This window comes from Globicephala melas, chromosome 4 (genome assembly GCF_963455315.2).
Source record: "Globicephala melas chromosome 4, mGloMel1.2, whole genome shotgun sequence".
Taxonomy (NCBI): Eukaryota; Metazoa; Chordata; class Mammalia; order Artiodactyla; family Delphinidae; genus Globicephala; species Globicephala melas.
In genome coordinates, this window is record NC_083317.1 from 79,272,202 (window position 1) to 79,290,497 (window position 18,296).

At 45.0% G+C, this 18,296-nt stretch overlaps 1 protein-coding gene and 1 long non-coding RNA gene across 5 annotated transcripts in view; one reads left to right on the forward strand and one right to left on the reverse strand.

Annotated features, from left to right (window-relative positions):
* The window catches only part of LPP (LIM domain containing preferred translocation partner in lipoma), a 681,585-nt gene extending 680,195 nt beyond the window's left edge, over positions 1-1,390 (reverse strand). The window contains exon 1 of the mRNA XM_030860949.3: positions 1,295-1,390. The gene's annotated coding sequence lies outside the window, so the exon portion shown is untranslated. The remainder of the gene's footprint in view (positions 1-1,294) is intronic.
* On the forward strand, positions 1,165-15,996 carry LOC115855574 (uncharacterized). 4 transcript variants are annotated; one of them, XR_009563735.1, is made up of 4 exons: positions 1,165-1,415; positions 5,218-5,392; positions 6,023-12,041; positions 12,183-15,996. It is a non-coding gene; the product is annotated as an uncharacterized lncRNA (long non-coding RNA). The 4 variants fall into 4 exon arrangements; XR_009563733.1 differs by having other exon boundaries at positions 6,023-15,996; XR_009563734.1 differs by having other exon boundaries at positions 6,026-15,996.
* Positions 15,997-18,296: the final 2,300 nt, after the last annotated feature.

Here is an 18,296-nt window from a genome sequence, read left to right on the forward strand (position 1 = left end):
CAAGTCAGTAACACCTTCGTGAGAATGAGTTTTATTGGTAAGCAAGCATTAGAAAAGGGGGAGGAGGTGGAAAGAGAGACGGGATTGGACACAAGGTTAAGCGAGTCTGGTCCTAGAAAAGCAGCTCAAACGTGAACCTACATTTTTGCATTTTGTGTTGAGGGCCAGCAGACATTGGATCACTGGGAAGGGAAGGGAAGCCACAAAGCTCTTTCAGCCCCCCCAGCACCTCAAAGTCCCAAAGACACCCCTCAGGCCCAATTCCACTGATTATCTCATCTCCTGTACCCATGCCTCCCAACCCTGTGCTCCCAGCACAGTAACAGTTAGAGCTCCATCCCCACTCTCCACATTTTGAAGCCTGGCTGGCTTCAGAAAACCCCCCATCCTTCCAAAGCCTCTGATGCTTCCTGAGGGACGAGGAAACCAAACTCTTCTCCGAGCCCCTTGAAATTTTACCCTTGCCTTTTCCCCAGCACTTAGCACCTTCAACCTTGGGTCACGTCTGGTTCCTCGGGTTTGACTGTACGCTCCCTGAGGGCAGAGTAAGGGCCCTAAATGCATCTGACCCAACAACCCGGCATGGCGCGGTCTCACAGTGGGCGCTGGAAAACTGCTTGGAGAAAAGGAACTAGGAGTCGGGAGCCATTTATTTTAATTATGGCTCAGCCTCTAGTGAGCGACTTTGGGGAGCCTCTCCTCCTCTCTGGGCCTCAGTTGCCCCAACTGGAAAATGGGGGAACTTGATGTGAGGGCTCCTAGGCCCCTTCCACTGTGACAACTGTGATTCCGCGAAAGCTCGGAGCTGCTGGGTGTGGCCCCGCCCCCTGGGAGCCCTGAAAAGCCCGGGCAGGGGGCGCGCAGGGAAGGCCTCCACCCGCGCCCAGCCCCCGGTCGACGCTTCCCAAAAAACACGGGGTCCCCCTCCCCCACGCGTGCACCCCATGATTACGCTGCGGCCGACACTTCCGCACCGCGGGCCCTGCGGCCCGGCCCGGCCCGGGCGCGCGCTCGGCGCCCCGCGCTCCTGCCACCCCGGAGGCGCTCGCGCTCGGGGAGGGCTGGGGGTTCCCGAGGCGCCCGCGGGCGGAGAGTGGGGGGAAGGAAGGAGGATTTGCAACAGATACCTCGGGGAGGAGGCGGCCGGGGCAGCGGCGGCGGCGGCGGCGGCGGCTGGAGGCGGAGGCAGCGGAGAAGGAGGAGGTGCCCAGGCACTCCCCCTCCCATTGTCCCCAGGCCCGGCCCCGCGCCCCGCACCGCGCCCCGCGCCCCCGGCCGCGCAGCCAGCCCTTACCTTGCAGCGCCTGGCTCTCCCCCGCTCGCTAAAGCTACTTATCCCAGGAAAGCTCGCACGGGGCCCGGGAGCGAACCCACAGACAAAAAGTGAAACTTCGGCAGGGCTGGAGCGGCTGCTGGTTGGTGCCTTTCCCCCTCCTTCCTCCCCACCGTCCCCACCCCCTCCCCTCGGTCTCCCGTGCGGTGCCCTGAGAGCTGGAGGCTGACGTCAGGGGCCTGAATTCCTGACTTTGCCTGCACGCATTTGTCCATGTAAGGTATGGGAAGGCGGGTGCCCGCGGGGCCGCCGCGCCGCGCTGCGCTCGCCGCCGGGGGAGGGGGCGCCCGCCGCGGGCCGTGGCCTTGCCCCAAGGTGGGCGCGCTGACGACAGTTGATTTCCTGGGAGGAAGGGAAGACGCGGGGATGTGGGGAGACTGCAAAGGAGGAAGGGAAAGGGAGCTGTGGAGGTTTTGCCTGCACTGGAGGAAGAGGAAGGAGACGTAGAAGGAGGAAGCGGCCGAGGCGAGGGGCTGCCGAAAAAATGGGGGAACCTGCGTCCACTGTTAGGGCACCAGATTAGGGGGCTGAATCTGAGCAGACGAGATCCTGCCGTGGAATCCCCTTCAGAGATCTTCCTCGTGAGCCCCGCCCCGGATTCCCAGCGAGGTTCAGAGCTGGCCCAGACCAACTTCCAACCCGTCCACTTCACACATGGGAAAACTGGAGCTCTCGGAAGAGAAATGACTCCTGCAAGGTCATGCCCGCCACAGATCCAGGCGCGGGACCCGGATGCTCGGCCTCCCAGCTGTGTTCCTGTCTCCAGGCAGAGCCCTGACTCCCTCCTTCCTGCGGAGCAGTGAACCAGGCTAGATGTCAGCGGACAGCGAGGATACCCTGGGAAGAGATTCAGAGCTTCCCTGGGCCCCGGAGGGAGTCAGTTCCTGGAATGTTCTAATTGCCAGTGAGCCCTGGATAGCCATGCCTATCAGTTGCTTCAAGGCAACTCCCTCTATCCGGTGCTCAAATAAACGAAACCCTGGAGTTCACTTCACAGCCCTGCCGGAAGCCCAGAAAGCTTATTCTGTGCTTACAGCTTCAAAAAAAATCTGCGAACTGGGTGAAAGGCAAGCCTGTTCTTGGAAGGTTTGAGTGGGACTTTTTTTCCTCAGACGGTTGTATATGTGAGCAACCAGGGGACCCACCAATAACTGTGTCAGGGGGTTAAAATGTTCAGCTGACATTGCCTGGAAGACACTCCAAGGCTGGAGACTGTTTCCTTGTATTTCTAATCCTACTGATGTCCTCACCTCAGCACATCATAAAAGCACTTTCTCACTGGTTTATTAGATCTTGTTAGGACAAATTATAGTCCATCGTTTACATCTGAGGTAAAAAGTCAGGTTAAATGACTTACCCAGCACAAAATAAGCAACAGAGCAAGCACCTGAACCCACCTCCCCCCGCCAGGTCACCTGACTAATCCCGTGATTTTTCCACCCAACAAGGAGGCCCTGACCTCCTAATTTCTGTTAATGAATGTTGAGAGTACACCGTGAGTTACTAATTCATGAAACCTCCAAAACTTGGTTCTTTGGGGATTTGGTGGGATTCTTTTTGACCAAGAATTAAACGGAGAAACACAGTTCTGCACTCACCATTTATCGAGCATCTTCTTAGTGCAAAGTCTTTGAATCCAGACATTCTTGGGTCCAAATTACTCCATCTCTCTTGCTATCAGTTTCTCATCTACTCATACAAAAAATATGAAGATAGTAGTAGAGGTAAGGCCAAGGGTACCTATTCCATGCAATAATGAAATATTTTTGTCTTTGCAACTAATGTAGTTTGAAATAGGAAACGTGAGCTCTTAAAGAGATTTTATTCTGGGGCTTTAAAAAGATCCTTCTGTTACACCACAATTCACTTACTCTTTTCTCAACATTTCAGCAAACCCACATTCTGAGTGCTATTGTTTAACATGAAAAACTCCTGGTATCACACCAACTAAGAATAGATTCACCCATTCCCCATTGGACATAATGGGACTTGACCAGTGCTGCTTTTTTTTTTCTTCCCCAGTAACCCACTCATAAAGAATAATAGGGTTCTAATAAGATTTAATAACGTATAATTAGCATTCATTTCCTTCATTATGCACATTGTAAGAGTGCGGTGTTAGGGCTTCCCTGGTGGCGCAGTGGTTGAGAATCTGTCTGCCAATGCAGGGGATACAGGTTCGAGCCCTGGTCTGGGAAGATCCCACATGCCGCGGAGCAACTAGCCCCGTGAGCCACAATTACTGAGCCTGCGCATCTGGAGCCTGTACTCCGCAACAAGAGAGGCCGCGATAGTGAGAGGCCCGCGCACCGCGGTGAGGAGTGGCCCCCACTTGCTGCAACTAGAGAAAGCCCTCGCACAGAAACGAAGAGCCAACACAGCCATAAATAAATAAATAATTTTTTTTTAAAAAAAGGCAAAATTCCTTTAAAAAAAAATTTAGAAAAAAAGAGTGCAGTGTTAGATCCAGAAATGCTCCTAATTATGTTAAAACTGTTGTATGAGTGTGTTGGGGAAGATCCTATGTCTCTCCTCCTGAAATATTTATGAATTGCTCAGGTGGGCCTAGAGTTAGCACAAGCATTATATAAAGTTAATCACAAAAGATCATTTCTGCTCAGGAGGCACTCACCAGGAGTGTAAGAGGCAAAGTCATAAATTGGATGCTTGGGCGAACCGCATGCAGTGTTGTCATCAGCGCAAACCCAAATCAAAAGCCTCCTCATTTGCTGATCTGGTTTCTTTTGTATTCACACTTTTCTCAACAAGCCTATTAAAACCTGCTGCGTGCAGGGACTTGGGAAAGAAGGGAAGGCTGTGTAAATCTGCAGACTCAATGCTAGAGAAATACAGGTTTACCAATTCAGAGACTAAAAGAAGCAGGGCATTTCAGGTGGGGCGGAGGGCATGTGACTGGAGGATTGCCAGTGATGACACCAAAGACTGAACAACACTAGGCTGTGTTCCCACCATTTGCTTGCATCCATGACAATCCCGTTCCCCAAGGCCTTTGTGTAGCTCTTGTCAGTCCTTTCTCTGTCCTCATATATGCCCAGCAATATTCTAAGGATTTTTCATCTGCATTTCACTTAAACCTCAGAAAACCCTTCTGAGGTTGGCATTATTATTTTCTCTAGCCCAAGGAGGTTAAGTAGCCTGCTCTTAACACAGAGCTAGTACCCGGTTAAACTGAGACGCCCCACTGAGCCCAGGCAGCCTGACTCTTCCCTTGCCCACTGCTGAGTGGCCATCTGGTCTCACATTGAACATTCCAATGTGCAGAACTCATACTCTGCCTATGGCTGACCAAGAGGAAAAGATATGAAGAGGCTACTGGAGAAATAATAAGAACAGGGACACTGAAGATGGAAGGTAAATACCAACCCTATGTGGCCTCTCCCCAGCCTGAAACCCATCAGGCCAAACTCCTCAGTGTAGTTTGCATAGCTCTTCAGCCTCGTGTCTGCCAGTTCTGAACCCTCCAGCCAATTGGAGGTCTGGTGGTTTCTCAAACACCTTAACTGACCCTGCTTCTCTGCCTTTATACGGGTTCTTCTTTCTCCCGGGCACTCTCTTTCTTCTCCGTACACCTGGCAACCCTTACCTAGCTTCTTCAGACTCGCCTTAAATATCACGTCCTCTGAGAGGCCTTTTTGCCCCTCCCGCCACCTCCAGTGGATGCATTGCCCCTACAGAGTGATGGGAGCACTGTGCTTACCCTCAGTCCCTGCGACTCTGCATGATGTCACTGGTCACCTTGTCTTTCTCAGCTACTGGGCTGAGAGTGCAATTTGTCTCTGAGTCTCTGACAAAGTGCCTGCCGTTGTCAATGTAGGCATTCAACTGTTGTGTTCTGTTTTTTTCCTTCTTGTTCCTGGTCAAAGGAAGAGGAAGATGCAGAAGGTAAAAGGCCTGGGCATTTAAATAAAATCAGATAACTTCCTCAAGAGATGAAGACTGGATGTAAGCAGACCAATGGGAAGGAAGAGGAAGAATCAACAGAGCCTGGCCACTTGGAAACAGAAGCAGGATGGGCATGGGGAGGCAAAGGAGAGGAAGGTTTGTAGTCCTTTGCTTGTCCTAAAACTGCTCTGTAACCTCATGGCAAGTCACTTCCTCTTTGGCCTCGGTTTCTTCATCCACACGGTTAGGTTCTCAGACTTTATGCTCTCCAACACTCTCTTCAATTTGAGGCTACTTTCAGCCTGTTGACCAAATTCATCTTCCCAGAGCATAGCATGCCGCATTATACTCTGAACTTGTAAAGGTTCCATGATATCAACCACATTAAGTCCAAACTCCTCAGCTGCCCCTCCCTGGTTCCATGATCAGCTTTTTCCAACTGTAGACTGTACCTCCAACCCTCCACCATCACCACACACACACACACACACACACACACACACACACACACACACACAGCTTCCTTCACTTCCTGCCTCAGGACTTTTTCTCATCTAGTTCCCTCTTCTCAAAATACTTTCCCAGACCCACCTCCATGAATGCAGATTTTACCTGTCTTGCCAGCATCCTCTACTGATGTGAAAATAATTTCTCTATCTTCTGAACAAGGCACGCACTGGATTGTCCCATTGCACTGTAATTTTTCCGAAGTGTGTTTGATCTGCTCCTGTCAAACATACAGCTCTTCACGGTGGGCTCCATATCTCCTTCATTTCTCCTCCCCAGCAGCCATTGGCAACACCTGGGACTTAACGATCCAATGTTATCCAGTGAGGGAGTGAATGCAAGAATCCTTCATCTTGGCTAGAGAAGCAACACAGTTGTTATCGTCTCTCTGGAAGACTGGTCATGTTATCTTAGACCATGACTCTGGGCAGGTACCAGGAGGGATGAGGGAGAGGGGGAGGATTTAATATTTGTTGTTTGTTACAATGTGCCCTGTGTGCGAGATTCTAGAGAAACCGTGCACCTCAGATTGGGGCTTGAACCCACAAGGCTGGGACTCAAACCCAGCTGAAACCCACAGTCTTCCAAATGAGATCACACACCTGGTTTCAGGATTTAGTGAAGCTCAGGTTCTTGATGTCTCATCACAGAAAGAATTCAGTGAGAGACAAAGTGATAGGTAACAAATTGATTTATTTAGAGAGAAACACTCTACAGACAGAGTGTGGGCCATCTCAGAAGGTGAGAAAAGCACCAGGGTATGGGGTTGTCAGTTTTTACAGGGGTGGGTAATTTCATAGGCTAATGAGTGGGAGAAGTATTCCAGCCATTTCAGGAAGGGGTGGGGATTTCCAGGAATTGGGCCACCACCCACTTTTTTTTATTAATTAATTTATTTATTTTTTTATTTTTGGCTGGGTTGGGCTTTCTCTAGTTGCGGCAGACGGGGGCTACTCTTCGTTGTGGTGCGTGGGCTTCTCATTGCAGTGGCTTCTCTTGCGGAGCACGGGCTCCAGGCTCACAGGCTTCAGCAGTTGTGGCTCGCAGGCTCAGTAGTTGTGGCACATGGGCTCTAGAGCGCAGGCTCAGTAGTTGTGGCGCACGGGCTTAGTTGCTCCACGGCATGTGGGATCTTCCTGGACCAGGGCTTGAACCCATGTCCTCTGCATTGGCAGGTGGATTCTTAACCACTGCGCAACCAGGGAAGCCCCGCACCACCCACTTCTTGATCCTTATGGTCAGTCTTGGGACTGTCATGGAGCCTGTGGGTGTGTCATTTAGCTTGCTGATGTGTTACAGTGAGCTTATACTGAGGCTCAAGATCTAATGGAAATCGACTTGTCCTACATCTTGGACCCATTTTGTTCAAATCAGCTTATGTCCTCGAGCTATGTCATTCTTTCCAAAGTTGTGCCCTGCCCCCTTCCCTCCCGTTTCACTAGGTCTTGTCACATTTAGCATATATCAATTTTACAAATTATCTAAGGATATAGTTCTGCTCTGGGAGTAGACATAGAATTAAAGCAATGGTTGCTTTTCAACTTTATATCAAATAAATTCTTTAAAAAAATACTCAAGGTTAACTTTTTCCAGGAAGAATTAAGCACAAGTGACAGTTTAAATATTTGATGTGTCCTGCTCTATAGCTGAGCTTAATTCTCTTCTCAAGACTATTGTACCAGCCTGTGATGCAAACAAGACCTCTGACCAGATCAGATAAGCATCAGCGTTTTGTAAAGAGATGAAAACTTGGTAAACAATAGTGGTAGGCTTTTATTAAATGCAGTATTAAAGATAATGAAGTCTATTACAAAAGGTCTGTTTACTCTCTATTCTTCACATCTCATTGTACAATGGGAAAAAATTATCTCCGTGTAAAAAAGGAATAGATTATCAGACTTCCTAAATGAATATTTTCTCCCTGTTTTGAGAGGGAGAAAAGACTTGGATTTTTCTTGAGGGGAAAATGGTATCGCAAGCTACTTTCTTTATTGGTTTTGAGAAATCAAGCCAATGTAGACTAATGATAGTTTGTATCTGCCCATGAATTTCTGCACAATTTTACCCAGCTTTGCAGCCCAGTTTTCAGCCAGAGGCTGTAATCATTGTTTGCATTTTATCAGATCGCAGGAACAGCTTATCTGAATGCAGTCTGGCCCATCCCAACTCACCCTTGCACAAGTCTGCTGACTTTTGACCTCAGGTAAGCCCAGAACATAGGAGAGCTGTGACCACACCTGGAAGCCAGTGAAACTTCAAAGGTCAGTCAGTCTAGTCTGACAGGGGGCCAGTCTGTGGTAGTAGAAATGTTGATGGATGGAGCTTTAATCCCTCTTGGGTCCACTACCAATGAAAAGTTTCACAGAGACTCAAACACAAAGGGAGACAAGTTACGCCACCTTTTTATTTTAACAAGTATATAATATGCACTTGCTAACTGTACTAGACCTAGGAATAGTGTTGAGAAAATAGACACAATGCCAGTTCTACATGTTAAAACAAAGATAAAACAGGATAGCAACTCCAAGGGAAGGAGTAGGTGATATAGCTCAGCTGAGATCTCCCAGTGGACCCCTGGATGGACTGGACCTGCTACGTCAGCCAGGAGCCTCTTTTGATAGTGTTGGAGCAGGCTACGATGAGCCCGGAGACACCCCCCAGGGCCTGTTGAAGGAACACAAACATGGAGCACACATCTTTGTCCTCACAAAACAGCAAGAGGTAGAAACTAATGTCCAGAGGTTTGATGTCTGCAGCCTCGGTCTTGGTGGCCTCTCTGCTTCCTTTAGGAAGCTGTGTAGAGCGGTGTGACTTCTGAAGAGGGTCTGCTCGTTCTTGATGATGTGCGTATCTGGGGGTATGCTTTAGGATGCAGTTTGCCTCATTCGTGGCTGTGATACACGGCCTCACCCACTCTTAGGGAATCACAGCAGATATCAGGGCAGGAGAGAGAATCTCTGCCCAACAGTAGGGATTTGATTAGATTTATATTTCCAGCTACAGTTTTAGGTGAATGAAAAGAGGTCCATGACATATATTTTGACAGCTTAATTGCGGTATAATTTATATACCATAAAATCATTCATTTTAAGCATACGATGATTTTACGTAACTTTATGGAATTGTATAACCATCACTGCACTCTAATAGTAGAACAGTTTCATCAGCCCCCCAAGAAACCTTGCACCCATTTACAGTCATTCCCCACTTCTGCCTGCAGCCTCAGGCAACCACTAATCTACTTTCTGTCTCTATAGATTTGCATATTCTGGACATTTCATGTAAATGGAATCATAAATTGTGTGGTTTTGCATCTGGCTTCTTTCACTTAGCATAATGTTTTCGAGGTTCACCCATGCTGTAGCATGTATTAATGGTTTCTGTTCTTTTTTATGGCCTAATACTAACCTATTGGATGGATATACCATATTCTCTTTATTCATTATCAGTTGTTGAATATTTGGATTAGTTCAACTTTGGAGCTATTATGAATGACACTGCTATGAATGTATCATGTAAAACTCTCTGTGTGGTCATGTATTTTCATTTATCTTGAGTATACAATGTTTTAAAGTGGAAAAAAGAAGGATAGGCATATAAAGAGGAATCTGAAAGGATATGAACTTAGGTTTTCAAAGTGATTATCGTTAAATGGTAAGATGATTCCTTCTTTTTGCTTACCAAAATTTTCTTACAATAAGCTTATATTATTTTAACTTTTCCTATGTGTCTGGAATAAGACAAAGACAATATAGCGCTCATTTTTTAAGACAAAAAAAAACCCAACAAATATTTGGAAAGTTGCAGTCCCTCTTTTGACAATTGAATCTTCTCGGGAATCCTTAGCAGGTGGTTTGTAGTGAGATATTATTTTGAAATATTTAATGAGATTTTTACCCATATTTCTAACCATTAGTCCTTCACTCAACCAGTTAGCTTAAGACATTCTGTGTTAGTGCATTCCCAGAGAAAGGGTGGAATAGACCTCGAATTGAATGAGACTAGGTTTCTCCTACCTTGCAGAATAAATTTAATTTTAAGTAGAAGCTCCCAATTATAGACAATTTTCATATTTTTATTTCTCACTCTTGAGTTGCAGACTCAAACTAGTATTCTCTATAGGTTATCCAACCTTTACTTGAGAACCCTCAAACTCAACATGGCTCTAAATTCAACTTCCTGAGTCCTCCCTACATTATACCTCCCTACTTCCAACCATCCCAGTCACAACCCTGAATCATTCCTGACATCTCTCTCCCCCCAACTCCTCTCTTCAATGAGTTGTCAAGTCTAGCAGATTCTGCCCTAAACAGTTCTCTCCCACTTGTCCCCTTGTGTGAGGTCAGGTTCTCATTACAGTGTAGTCCCATCATTGATGCATGTCGCATCCACAAATTCAGCATGAGAGCAGAGAGAGGAGAGAGGTAACCATGGAAATGCCACTGGTGGTCCTTACCACCAGGGTTCTTGTGAGCAGGAGGTGCAAGATATGAACCTGCCCTCCCACACTAGGTCTCCCAGTCTCTGCCCATCTTTCATTGTCAACTCTCCCACCTCTATGATTTTGTTGTTTAATGGTACCCATTTTTTATTCAGCATGGTCCTCAGTTAAAAGCCAGCTACTGCTTCTGGGGCTCAACCAATAAACAGCAATTAATTCCAAAGCTGGAGGAAAAACAGGCTGGGTTGGGCACCAACAGGGCACCTTCCTAAGTATTTTTCAAGGATAATTTCAAGCAAAAATTTTCACTATGTGCTTTCATTTCAATCACTAACACTAACATTAGATGGGGCTCCACTGAATGGTCACCAGGAAAATTCAAAGGCACGTTGAGTACACAATATTAGCACAATCCTACCAAAGAAACAAAAAGAATAAAAATAAATATACACCTAGAATAGTAGGTCAGCAATTCACATTTGCATCCTAAAACGATTTTTTTAAACCAAGGGGGCTTGGTGTTTTCACCTTCCATTTGAACCTTAGAAATTCCCAGTCAGGCACATGATATTTCATTTGTCAGGTTGACTCATAGATTACCCCACTACCTTAATATCTCACCTTTAGATCCTGATCCCCTCTAGTTCCAGATCACCCAGATGGCTGCAGCTGTGTAACCTGAGCCTCAGGTACCTGCAGGGCACTGAGAAGGCTCTGGCAATAAGACACAGCTTCCTTTCTGCAGGTTTTTTATTATAAGTTTTCTCTTTGCTCACACATACGGCTTAATAGACAGGAAAAGAACAAGAACCCTTCAAGATTTCCTTAGCAGAAAGATAAGCAGTGTGAATGTTTTCTGGTGGTACTTGCAAATTCCAAATAGGACAGGTCACATTTTTTAGGCCCCCTGTACCATGCACAGATGAAGCACTCAACCATATAACTGAGCCCAGGGGAAGATGCCCAGGCAAGGAGTCAAGAGACTTGGGTTCTAGTCCCAACTCTGCTAATAATGAATAATGAATGTGAAAGCACATTGCAGACTGTAAACACCATGCAAATGTATGAAACGATTGGTATTGGTTTCTATGATTCCTAGCACTGCTTTTCCTATCCCCACTGAACCTTTTCAACATTGTTCTCAAAGTTAGCCTCCAGTGTTCTCTCATGGTCTATTTGACCCTTAATTTGTCAACTTATTGATAACAATAGAACTACTAAACCACAGTTTGACCCAAATGCAATATATATTGAGCCTTGATTTCCCTGAATAGAATGTAGATAAGAAGACTTTCTAGGGCATCAGGCTCTTAAATGGAGGATGACTTAACTGATGCTTAAATCCTCCTTTTCTTTAAAGAGAAAAAAAGTGGTTGTGCATTGGGATGATGGCTGAGTCTCCAATTAAATTCTTTAAAGCACATGGCTTTGACGTTTTAGTCCTACCTCTGATTACAGTTAGAGGATTGTGCTTGATCACCATGGCAGAGGTAGAAGAAACAGATTTGATTTTGTTTCCTTCTGTTTTATATTGACTAATGATTACAGTTCAAAAAGTGTCTAAATTGCAATATTTCCCATTGCATATTCCACACTTAATCAAAAGGAGAGTAGCATTCGTTAGGGTAAAGAATAAAGAGAATCGAGAATCCTGGGCAGTTTATCTGATCCTGTTGCTAATCCCCTGCTTACAGTTTGATTATGAGATGACAAGCTTTCATACTTAGTTTGTCCTTCTAGAGAGTGAGTGTAATGCCGGAAGCTCTCCCTGACCCAGCACCGTTTAGCTTGGTTCCTGTCTCTGGTCCCTCTTAGCCTGCCTCATCACTTGTGGGTCAGCCTTGCGTGCATATACAGGTATGTAGCCTTTAGAAATCACCAAATCCCATCCTCCACTTTAATAGGTGAGGAAACTGATCCTCTGGGCAAGATCTGTACCCGACAGAGCCCTAGGTAGCTACCCCTTCCCCCATCAGACCTCTATTTCTACTTTCTCAGAGCTAGGAAATCCCAGCCCCAACCAACAGACCTGCACAGAATGAAAACCTGAAGACACCAGGAACTGGGCCAGAAATGGACTATGACATCCAGATCTCCTCTGAGAATGGGTTCGACCCTGACCCAGGTGGATAGAGTGGAGTCAAGGATTTCCTGTGTTATAAAAGCAGATGACCACTCATTTAAGAAACGGTAACCAGAAAGTAAGACCACCATGGGGTCTGTTTAAAAGATATTGATCGTATCATGCAGGGTTCTTAGTTGTAAATTAGTTGTGAATTAGTCTCTGACAATATAAACAAAATTAATTTATTAAACTGATGTCGAGGAGCTTCCATAGCTTTGAGACTAAAGAGCAGATTCAAAGACTATATAATAAGCTATTTAATTGCTCCCATGGTGACACTCCTAAATGCCACAGCTGGCTGTGGACATTAGTGCTTGTACCCGACCCTAGGTGCTGCCTCTAGAACTGCCGCTATGCTGCATCTGGAAACTGGGGTTGGCCAGTTCTGCTCTGCTTTCTTGATCCACTCATATTAGTGCCTAGACCAGAGACATCTAATTGGCAGAGCCTATCCCGTGTGCCCTGATGGTAAGGGAGATGGAGAAATAGAGTTTCCAGCATTTTCAGTTTCTATATGGAAAACAAGCTTTGCTCCACAAAATGGGAGAGTCTCCAAATGTAGGAAGGAGGAAGGAAGAGATTCAGATGCTGAGACACAAAAAGAGTGACAGATGTCCATGACCCTATAGAAGAAGGGAAAAGAGAATATTATCCTGGAAAAACACAGGGAGAACAACCTTTGATTTGCCCAAGGAACCAGAAGAAAATGAGAAAGAAGTTTTTGGTATTCTCTAAAAAGTTAAAGGCAATGCCTTTTGCAACAAGGACATAAGTAATAAAGAGAGACTCCAATATGAAAAGACAACAGAATAACTGAAATGGGAAATGGACAAATACTTAGGAAATTTAAAAAGTGCCAATAGCAGAATTAATATCCACTTTGGGGGCAAGAACCAAGAGCAGAAATCACCCAGAAAAATCTAGCCAATGACATAGAGGATAAACTTAAGAATCTCTCCTAGATTATGGAAAAAAGCCTAAAGAGATCAAAGTAGAAAGAGAAAATCATCTATGTAAATCAGGGGCCAGAGATCCAACCTGAAAATTATTGGAAGTAAGTCCTTAGGAAGAAAACAGGACCTGGCTCGGAAACAGTCACTGGTCAGAAACACTGACTAGGGCATCAGTAGAGGAAACTTTCCCAAGCTGCGGAGGTTACCTGGGTGTGCAAGTCACAGGCGCCACACTGCATTCAAGGCAAAACCAAAGACGAGATTCACACGCACACACATCAGGGTGGAATGTTTGTAACACGGAGTAAAGCAAAACGACAACAACAAATCCCGTAAACGTCTGGGTGGCAAAAGGAGTTTACCTAGCAAGGAATAAAAATCACTTTAGCCTCAGGACTTCCCTGGTGACGCAGTGGTTAAGAATCCGCCTGCCGATGCAGGGGACACGGGTTCAAGCCCTGGTCCGGGAAGATCCCACATGCGGCGGAACAACTAAGCCCATGCGCCACAGCTACCTGAGCCCTCATGCCTAGAGCCCATGAGCCACAACTACTGAATCCCACGCACCTAGAGCCTGTGCTCCACAAGAGAAGCCACCACAATGTGAAGCCCGCGCACCGCAACAAAGAGTAGCCCCCGCTTGCCACAACTAGAGAAAGCCCACGCCCAGCATTGAAGACCCAATGCAGCCAAAAATAAGTAATACGTTAATTAATTAATCAAAAAAATCACTTTAGCCTCAGCTTTTTGGGCCATAATACAATGTCAAAAGTAAATAAAATAAGATTTATATCATTTGGGGGAGAAAGGTTTTGACCAAATGAACATGTTTTACTTGTGTGAAAGCAACAGAAAGACATCTTAGGTGTGAAAAAGAAAATACTCCAAGGTCTCGCTTCTGAAAGTATGGTCTGTGGACCAGCAGTACCAGCACCATCTAGGAGCTTGTTAGAAATGCGGAGTCTCCAGCCCTCCGGACCTACTGAATTAGAATCTGCATTTTACCCGGATCCTCAGGCAGTTCCTATGCCTGTTACTGCCTGAGAAACACTGGTTTAAGACGAACCCTACAGACCAAGAATGGAACCGAAGTTATGAACTCGGGAATGGTGAAGTGATGGTTTAAATGATTGGCAAACTGCTCTGTGAACTGTCAACAGAGCCCCCACCTCATCAGAAGGTCCCTGAGGACCACGGTCAAGATCACCCATGACTAAACAGGTGGGACGAAGCATCTGCAACAACAGGAAGCATTGGTGCCCTCTTGCAGTAGCGTCTGGATCGAAGTTTCCCTTTCATGGCTTTCATTGTGGCATTTTATCTCTTCTGAGACTAATACTGTCATTGGACACAAGAAATTTCTCTTTCAGGACCTATCGCTTAATTATTGAGAAAAACAATTAAGTGTGATTAAAACAATGTTTAAAAAAAATCAAAACAGTTAATGTCTGTTTAAAAAAATACCGGAAGAGGGCTTCCCTGGTGGCTCAGTGGTTGAGAGTCCGCCTGCCAATGCAGGGGACGCGGGTTTGTGCCCCGGTCTGGGAAGATCCCACATGCCAGCGGAGCGGCTGGGCCCGTGAGTCATGGCCGCTGAGCCTGTGCGTCCGGAGCCTGTGCTCCGCAATGGGAGAGGCCACAACAGTGAGAGGCCCGCGTACCGCAAAAATAAAAATAAAAATAAAAAATACCGGAAGGAAATAAAGCAAATTATTACATAATAAAAGTTATTTCTTTTTAAATCTCTATATTTTTCAGGTGTTCTTGAATGAGCTGATTATTACAGATTATAAAAATAAATTTAAAAAATAAATGTTTTCTGGCATGGTGAGAATACTTAAGCCAGGAAGCAAATCATAACTTATATGGGATATTTCCCCTAAGCCTTCCTGTCCAGCATTTTCTCACTGTTCCCCTTCCTGCTCTCTGTTCTAACAAAACTACCTTATGCTTTGTCACTCCACTGTCTTTACTAACTGGGAAATCTACCTCTCCCAGCCTACCAAAAATATCTGAGGGGACAAATCCTATAGTCTTTCAAAGCTGGTTCAGGTGACACCTTCCCTACAAAAACCTCCCTGATAGTTAGAACCATTGGTATTCTAACCCTCCTTCAACTCCCTGTATGTTTCTTCAGGTCTTTTACACTTTATATCTCATATTATTATGTTATTAATAGTAATAGTAGTATTAGTAGTAATAGTCTAATGCCTTTGCTATACTATGAGCTCTTCAAGCCCTTTTGGAGTTTTGAAAATACCTTGATTACAGTAAACACCAATAGGTGTTGTTAAGTGAATGAGTCATCATTTGTCCTAGGAGTTGAGGCAGGTGCAAAAGATTGTGGAAATACCCCACAATCTTTTCTTTTTACCAGCTGTGTAGCATTGCTTTGAATTTGGTTAATATAGCAACTGAGTGGTTTTAGTAACAATAGCTTTTTAGGCTTGACAAATAGAAAAACCAAGGAAATACTTGTGTTTCTTTTTAAAAAACACCAAAAAGAACATGTTGTATCTTTCTGTATTTAGAACAACTTACTATCCTGCCTTGGGCAACTTGCTTCCTGGGCTCCAGAGGAACTGTTTGCTCTAAAATTAGAAGAAATGAGTTTGGATTCAGAGCTCTCTAAGGCCCCTTCCAAATCTAGCCTTCTGTAATCCTAAAAATGATGATCAAGCCAAGTTTGGCTTTTAGGGACTTCAGTTGTTGTGTTCCAAATATTACAGTGTCAAAGTGCTATAACTATTAATAATAAATGCTTAGTATTTACAAGAATATGCAGCCTGATTCTTTCTTGATTCTCACATCATCTAGTCTCTGCTATAGTATTATTTTTTTTTCTTTTTAGAGTAACCTAAAGCCAAAGGCTTCCTCTCTCACTGTTTGCCTTCTCAAGTGGAGACACGCCTTCTGCAGCCACAGTGGTCCCCAATTAACATTTCTCCTTGCCACCAGTGCACGAGCCCCCATGACTCAGCAATGCCAGCCTCTGAAAAGGGTCCATCGTCATGACAAAGCATCAACCATTAAGCTTTCTTGCACACTAATTCTGAGTCAGGCAAGTACAACTTTCTTCCCAATGTAAATCTCGAGATCCAATTAAGTGTCCAACTTTGAATTCATTCCATGGGAATTTTATTGGTAATCCATTAGGTACATAGTTATACCTTGTAAACTGTGGATGATACGTAACACATAATCTACCATAACACAGACAACTCACGTTTATTTCCAGTTTTACAGTTTATGAGTGGTTTCCACATATATGTGTGCCATATTGTCTCTTAGAATTCCTATCAACGATTGTTGAGTTGACTTTCAAGCGTGTTGTAGTTAAGAAATGCCAAGAGAGGCCTGCTGTGGTCAACACAGGGCAGAGTCCAGTCGTCAGCCTTGCTGCATCAACAGAGATGGGGACATTCTCTTCATTCAACCAGAGGTGATCACTTAATATGTCCATATATCATCTCAACTGCCCAAGTTGAAACCAAAGTTTTCTTTCTCCATAAAGTCTTCCTAGATTTCCACCTCTCCAGCCAGAAATATCTCCCCTTTTCTGAACATCCATAGTACTTTTCTTATATCTCATCTATTATATTTTTATTACATTAAAAAAACTTTTTTTGAAGTTTTGAATTTGATTTTATTTATTTTTTATACAGCAGGTTCTTATTAGTCATCCATTTTATACACATCAACGTATACATGTCAATCCCAATCTCCCAATTCATCATTTTTACATTAAAAAATTTTTATTATATTTTTCCTTCTTGTTCATATTTTATTGCCTCGGCTACTCTGTGCATACCTACTCTAGACCCATTGAGTCAGAGTCTAAGAGGCATCTGTAATTATAAAAAGCCTCATGGTTCATATGTGGAGCCAGAGTCACCTGCGCGAAGGGCAGAAGCCATATACATAAATCACACATCCCTTGAGAGAGAGTGGACACAGTGGTGAAGAGCCCAGGTGCTGGCGTGCCAGACTCCCCTGCTTCACAGCCCAGCTCTGCCACTTACAAGTTAGGCCTTCAGCAAGTCACTTAACCACCGTGAACTTAATGTGTGAATGAGGAGATAATAGAACCTGCCTCATGGGTTCACGGTGAGCTTCAGTGCGTCAACACGTGTAAGCACTAGGAGTGACTGACTATGCCTGTCAACTCTTATTGTCCCCTATGGAAGCCTGTGCCCAGGAGCTGCTTTTTGATTAAATATAAAAAAAAAAAAAAACCATAAGCATATAATTCTATTGCTGTGAAGCACAACCACATGCATAGACTTGCATCACTTATTTCTCAGGGGACTTAGGCGAACTAATTGATTTAGGTTCATAAATGAGAGCCCTCTGTGATCCTTACAAAGCGTACATACCAGTACATGCATTATTTCTGTCTTTACAACAATCGGGCCACTTTCTTCTCTCTGTGGCAAAGTTCATTCATGGGCATGTAATTGTTGTCAGCAAGCACAGGGCATTTCTAAAGCCTTCATTGGCCCAACCATGCCATGGGTTGAGAGTCCCCAAGCAGAGGAACTTTCACAGGTCATTTCCCAGTGACATCTGACAAACTGGAATCCTAACAGAAGCCCCAGGTGAGTGAGGCCAGAGGGTGCACTGGCCAGACCTGTGGACGCTGTGGGCAGGAGATTAGACTTTACGGTAGCGCCGACAAGTGAAGGACTCTGATTTATTTGCACTTTTCCTACAACTTGTATATATTTTAGTTCCCAGGCTGCATTTTTCATATGCTATACCTTGTTTAAATATCAGGAAGTAAGAAAACTTAAAGTAAGTATCTTAAAGCAAAAATCGCCATTGGTTAGGGCAGGAGCGTGTTTGCAAAGATGGCTACAGTAATCTCTTTGCAATGTGACTCTCTCTGCTATTCCTCCCACAAAGAGGTGGAGTCTACTTATCCATCCTTTGAATGGAGGCTGGCCTTGTGACTTTGACTAATAGAAAAATACAGCGGCAGTAATATTTTGCAACTTCTGAGCCTAGGCCTTGAGAAGCCTTGTAGCTTCTGCT